Raw genomic sequence first — 7,544 nt, forward strand, 5'->3', positions numbered from 1 at the left:
TGGCAATAGAAAATTATATAATAAGAGATAAGGCATATAAATGTATTATGTGCAAATGCAATAAGTCAAAGCCATTTTCTGCAGAAAACACTATAGCACAACTGATTGTGAACCAGGCACCACCACCCTGAACAAGAATCAACCTGGAGCCTATAGTGTTGTGCTGGGTGGAGATTCTAACTCGCTTTTCTAAAGGAATTCTGACCCATTTTGCTTTTACTGTAAGGCGTAAGCTTTGGGAATTGTGCCCGGCAACTCATCCAGATCAAGGGATTATGTTTCATACCTGACGGAGTCTGTAACTTTGTAACTGTTTTAGTAGCCTACTTTTGATAATGATAACAATGCCTTTAATTCCACTATATTAATGTAACACAAATGACAACTGTTACGTACGTTGTTTGTTTGTTTCTCCAAAATTAAAGAAAGAAGAAAGAGGAATATATTCAGGGATCACAAGCAATAGCTTCACAGACCACCAGTTGAAAGCCCCTGATTTAGACATGTTTTCTATATTTAGCTTGCGACACGTTGTGAGTTGTAGATGTGCAATGTTTGGCCGAAGATTGGATTTGCAATTTGGCTGAGGGGACAGCCGGACAGGGATGACGGAATATATGCCTGGTGATTGATTGATATACAGTAGGGATTGATTGATTGATTGATTGATTGATTGATTGATTGATTGATTAATTGAAAATGTTATTAACAGATTGCAGAATGGGTACAGTTCAAGGAAGGTACAGGTCAATACAAAGAACTTCTAAGAGGATAAAACCAGAAAAAGCATTAAGACTTGTTTACATCAGGGACCATTTAAAACATTTAAAGGCATACAAATATATACACATCTATGCAAAAAAAAGGAAGAAAGTGTATACCGTAGTATAGAAAAATAGAGGGGATTTAACTTTTTTACAGGGGCCAGTTTTGAATTGCAGCCGCCCGTAAGTGCTCTTTGATAGCCGCTTTGAAGGAGGCTAGGGATTCACATTTCTTAACGGCTGGTGGTAGGGCGTTCCACATTTTAGTGGTATATAGGCAGTGGTGGAAAATAACGAAGTACAATTACTTCGTTACTGTACTTAAGTAAACGTTTTGAGAATTTGTACTTTTATTGAGTAGGCCTATTTTTATTTGTCTGTACTTTTACTTTTACTTTGTTACTCTCCTTCCACTCGCTGCCTGGCTGCTTGTGTTTGCAATGGACGAACACAACAACACTGACACAGTGGATTCCGACGTGACCATGGATTCGTCCTCGCAGTCATCGGATACAGAAGTCACTGCCACAACTTCTGCTGCTGATTGTGAAGCAGGTGAAGAAATACACCCGTGGCCTTATCTTTCGCCAATGTCTGCATTTATCCTACAGAATGAAGTGCAGCAGCATGTTTGCCTCTCGAGAGAAGAAAAACAACAAAAGATAGCAGCCCTTGCGCACAAATGTCTGTTTTAATAGTTTTGATTGATTGATTGAAATATTTATTAACAGTTTGCAGAATTACAGTACATTTCAAGCACAAACTCAATACAAAGGCTGTTAACTGTGAGTGGACGACCCAATTAAGCATTACACTTGTTTACAATAGGGTCCACCATGTTCAATTCATTAAACATTTAGAGACGTACAAATAGAGACTTCTATATAGACTTTAGTGTTGAATGTTTTACCTTCCAGTGTGTCTCAGTTCTGTGTCCCCAGAAGTTTGGACAAAACATTTTGTTTCTTCAGTTGTGTTTATACAGCAGTGGTTATTATCAAAGTGGTGTCTGGGGACCCCTCTGGGTCACTGAGTGTTCAGTCAAATGTATTAATACTATCACAATTACTTAAACCTATGTGTGGTTCAGAACCTGGGAGGCCGAGGTTCAACTAGCACTGAGGAACTGGGTGCTGAGTCCAGTGCTGTTGAACCTCGGCATCTGAGGTTCAAAATGTTTATTATTTCTTATTGTCTTTTTGTTTTTCTTTACAGTGATTATACAGCAGTGAATCTCCATGATAAAAAAGAGTAACAGGGGGAGATATTTGTCACTGCATACTACAGGCTGGGGCGCCACCTGTCAGCGGGGCTCCTCTGGCAGGTGAGCCAGTAAAGTACAGCAGCAGTGACAACTAAGCAAAGGGAGGAATTAAATGTAATGGAGACAAAAGGGGTCAAAATAATAACAATATACTCACCATTATTTGGAGTTCATCATGGCAAGCTTAGCTAATAGCTACCTAACCTAATCACTCTCCTCTTGCTCCCGTAGAGACCTGATATCTCTTATTCCCTCTCCAGCGTCGCAGTCCCGCCCCCTACCATGGACCAGGAAATGAAACCCAATGCATTTTTCCCATAGACATACTTTCTGAAATGTCTATGAGGAAAATGAACGGAGAATCATTTCCTGGTCCAGGGTAGGAGGCGGGACTGCGACGCTCTATTACACAGACATTCCCTCTCCCTAGGTAGACGGCACAGTGGTTGTTATCAACGTGGTGTCCGGGACCTCCAGAGGTCACTGAGAGAGTTCAGTCAAATTTGTTAATAGCATCACAATCACTTTAATCTGTGTGTGATTCAGAACCTGGGAGGCAGAGGTTCAACTAGCATTGAGGAACTGGGTGCCCCAGTGCTGTTGAACCTTGGCCTCCCCAGGTTAAAAATGTTTATTTATTTATTTCCTTATTTATTTATCCCCCCCCCCCCCCATGTGTGATTATACAGCAGTGATTCTCAGTGATGTCTGGAGAGTTGGGGACCCTCAGGGGTCACTGGGAGTGTTCCAGTCAAACCCAAATGCATTAAAGTTGCACATTACGTAAACAAGGAATGCAGAGGTTCAACTAGCACTGGGGAACTGGGTGCCCCGGTGCTGGTTGAACCTCTACATGGTCTGTTTTGCAACGCAACATGGAGGTCTTGTGTTAATTATGCATGTTATTGGGGGTCCTGTATGTTATTCATGTATGCTGTTGGGGGTTCTGTATTTTAATTATTTGTACCCAACATTGTGTTGTGTGAGGGGGAGGGGCGCACGACTGCGCCCCTCCCCCTCACACAACACCAGGGCTGCCAAGTTTCAGAAAATGCCAAGAGTGAGACCTTAGTGTCTTAATGTGTTCGACGCCGCCCACCGGGCGGCGGCGATTTTTTTTTTGCCTTTTTTAATGTCGATTTGGCCTTTTTTAACATTGATTTAGACTCTAAATCAATGTTAAAAAAGGCCAATTTTAGAGGAATACAGACATCCCACCCTAGAGTGGTGCAACTCCGCGTGGGGGTCCCCGGGGGGGGGGGGGGTGTCAGACCCACAGGATAGAGCCCAGGGTGCCGGGCCGGTTCCTGCGAGCCACCCCGCGTCCGAAACGGTAGAGAAATGACCCACTACTGTACTGTACTGTACTGTACTGGCACACCCGAAATCATCATATATACAGTTAATATGTGCATGTGTGTTTGTGTTTGCGTTTGGTTGCGCACAGGTGGTGAAAAACCACCACGCTGTTTTCGTGCTCAGACCCAGCCAGCCAGCAAGCCACACACATAGTGCTCAGACCCAGCCAGCCAGCCAGCAAGCCACACACATAGTGCTCAGACCCAGCCAGCCAGCCAGCCAGCAAGCCACACACATAGTGCTCAGACCCAGCCAGCCAGCCAGCCACACACATAGTGCTCAGACCCAGCCAGCCAGCCAGCAAGCCACACACATATAGTCCATGAGCCAGACAAGTTTTCATTACGAAATGAGTGGGCAAAACCATACCTATATTAAATTGTTTAGAAGGTCAATATAAGTAAATTAATATATGATAACACTTCCACAGGAGCAGCTTTTTCATATTTATCACACATTTTGTTATTTTCACCTATATACATGTGAATAGGATGAAAAACCTTAATAACTAGTGATCACCATGAAACTTCCCTAGTAGGCCACATTGAAATGCTCTGATGTATGATTACATCTATCTAGAACACTCTAATATACACATTCATATTGATACAGATAGGAGTATTAAATAATTAATGCACAAAATCTCTGTACGTGCATACACACGTCCATCTAGTAGACCATGGGTTTTCAACAGGTGGTCCGTGGACCACTGGTGGTCCGTGGAGGTATTGCATGTGGTCCCTGACCATGCATTTAGTAATGTAGGATTTGTTGATTTTTTTAAATGTTCTTTCCACTAGTTGAGAAACCGTGAACTGAATGACCTGGTGACCTATGATGAGTCCATCCATGTCATTTACTGACAAGTTGGAGTTCAAGAAATTCAACAGAAAAAGGGAGTTAGAATCTCAAGAAAGGGGAAGTGCACTGAATGACCTGGTGACCTATGATGAGTCCATCCATGTAGTCATTTACTGACAAGTTGGAGTTCAAGAAATTCAACAGAAAAAGGGAGTTAGAATCTCAAGAAAGGGAAAGTGCACCGGATTGTCTGGTTGAGTCATTATTATTAGGACATTTTACCAGTAGTAGTCAACGGTTGAGAAACAGTGGGATGTTGTATACACATGGGATGCATAGCAAGTGTTAAGTTACAAAAGCACTAATCTTAGCCCATATCCCCACCCAACACAATAGTGGTCCCCAGGTTGATTTGAAAAAATGCATTGAATGAGTAGTGCCCATGACGCGGGAACGAAATTCATTTTCTAGGCACTTTTTCTGGGGTCCCAACACGGCCTATAGTTGATTAATTACATGAAAACAATGATTTATTGTATTACAAGTTTTCTGAAATTGTATATTTAAATATGCAAATTAGGCATTATATAGGAAAATATGCCTGATTTTGCATGACTGTCAATTGAATATTGTATTGACAGAGTCAACATTCTTATTTCATTTTGTTAACATGTCAAAATCAAAGGTTTTAAATGAGGGAATATTCAATGTCCATATAGTAGCCAATGTATCATCTAACTATAAATGCAAAGTCTCTGTGTCTGTACAGCTGTACGTCTGTAATACATGTAACACCAAAACCGTTCGCCCCACCTACTTCAAATTCGACACACGCGTTCTACACCCCCACAGGGAGTGCAGTGCCCGGTGTTGAGTTGGTCGGACCCATGATTGTCCAGAACCGCCACAAAAGGCCTCTGCCCGGGCCACAGCTGACATCACAAGGCCTCTGCCTCTGAAACTCCATATTTGGGCATGCCTGAATACGGGTTCGTCCCACCGACTTCTGACATCTGCATAGACCCCATATTTGGGCATGCCTGACAAAGATGGGCATAAAAGGTGATACCGCTGACATCACCATGACTTGACCAGCTCAACAGAACGATGAATTGGCTAATAGATGGCAGTTACAGATCACCTTTTTTACATGCCAATATGCCCAAAGGTACCCGAGCCTATACTGCAACCGGATGCGTGACGCACAACAACGTGCATAGAGAGCTGAGTCAGACAAAGCACGAGATGCACGCCTAAAGCTGCAAGATCTGTGGTTGGTGTCAATGCGGGATGCACTCTCAGTCCACGGCCACGCATCACCCTGTGTCCAACCAACATCATCTATCCATTCACTCTGCCCCACCAGTTTCCAGTGAGACCCTGCTTCGGCATGACTGTCAATAAGTCTAAGGGCCAGACACTACAACGTGTTGGGGTCTTCTGCATGAGGAACTTCTTCAGCCAGCCTGGTGTCGAGTTTTAAGCATATATGAAAGTATTGAATAAGTAAAATGACTATTCCAGTCAATTACCCATACTTGAATTATGCAGAAAGGTGTGATTATAGGTGTCGAGTTTTAAGCATATATGAAAGTATTGAATAAGTAAAATTACTATTCCAGTCAATTACCCATACTTGAATTATGCAGAAAGGTGTGATTATAGGTCTCTACACAATAATGGCTCAAACGTTTATCATATATTTTTGTAAGAATGTGTGTGGTAATATAGGGGGCCACATATTCAATGCATGATAACGACCACTAAGCTATGTGTCTGAAATGGTTATCATGCCAAACTGTGAAGTAGAGATGCACAACAAGTCAAAAACATCACACCAGCTTTGCCCACCGATTTGATTTTATAGCTATGGCCCTGGCTCGTGTTATCACACTATAATAGTGTTTCTGATTGTATCTCTAGAGTTACAAAACGTACAAACACATGTTACCACTCATATTAAAGCTTAGAATGGTGAGCAGTTTTCTATAGCCATTAGGAACATGTTGGTTCTTAGCACACACTTCCAAAATGGGGATATTTGCAAGCCTTATTTTAAATTTCTTAGATGTGTGTGCAAAATACTGCATTAAAAGCCCATTTAAGCATATATAGAAGTTTTGTGGAAGTAAAATAACCATTCCAATCAATTCCCCATATTTGAATTATGCAGAAAAGTGGTTTCATTGGTCTCTGCACAAAGTAAGGTTCAAAAGTTGATCATATATTTGTTGTCACAATTTGCATGTGGCAATATAGGGGTGCATGTACTCAATGCATGATAACTACCACTAAGCTGCGATTGTTATCATACAAAAATGTGAAGTAGACAAGTACAGCTAGTCAAAAATTCAAACAAGAATTTGCCCACCCATTTCGTAATTAACGCGCAAATTAGGGGGGTCTGGCTCATGGACTAGTGCTCAGACCCAGCCAGCCAGCCAGCAATCCACACACACATAGTGCTCAGACCCAGCCAGCCAGCCAGCAAGCCACACACATAGTGCTCAGACCCAGCCAGCCAGCAATCCACACACATAGTGCTCAGACCCAGCCAGCCACACACATAGCTCCGTAAGGGAGCACCACTCAAAAAATCTTCAAAAAACTGAAGAGGCTACTGGAGATTGGAGAACCTGATTTGGACATGATCTGATGCAGGACAATGTCACTATGACAGAAAGAGAAGATGGGTCTGGCCACATTCATTCACCCCATAATCTCAGTGGAAATTGGGGAATATGTTGTGAAATAAAAAGTCAGAAAACTGGAATTTGGGAAAATGCCTTATTTTTAATTTCCCCATGCCCACACATCTGTGGTCTCTCTCTCTCTCTCTCTCTCCCCCCCCCTCTCTGAACAGAACTATAACGACAAGTTGCGATGCGGCCCCTCCCCCTTCACACACACACACACACACACACACACACGACTTTGTCCCTATAATGTGCGTAGGCTACTGGCACCGTTCCTCATATCACGCAAGAGACGCCAGTCACGCCACACACCAGTATAGAAGAGAGATAGTCACTTGTGACTTACTCACTTAATGTTGTAAGTAACTTGTGGAGGCTATATTGTCTTCCATGAAAAATATTTCGATGCGATGTTAAACTCTGCATGGCTCATTTCCATGCGTCACAGTCAGGGACCCTGCTGACGATTTGGTGGTCCACTGCCTGGTTACCCTTCTACTGCATATAACAGCGCTGCATGATCTCCTGCAGATCGGCTATTTTGCCGTGAGGACGCACACATGGGCGCGCGTTATTACGCGGCGGAGCCGCGGAGAAAATTGTTATTATGATAGCCGGCTTGGCCTTTTTGGCACATTTTATGCCCCCCTCGGCGTGCGT

Source organism: Electrona antarctica (assembly GCF_951216825.1).
Source record: "Electrona antarctica genome assembly, chromosome: 1".
Lineage (NCBI taxonomy): Eukaryota > Metazoa > Chordata > Actinopteri > Myctophiformes > Myctophidae > Electrona > Electrona antarctica.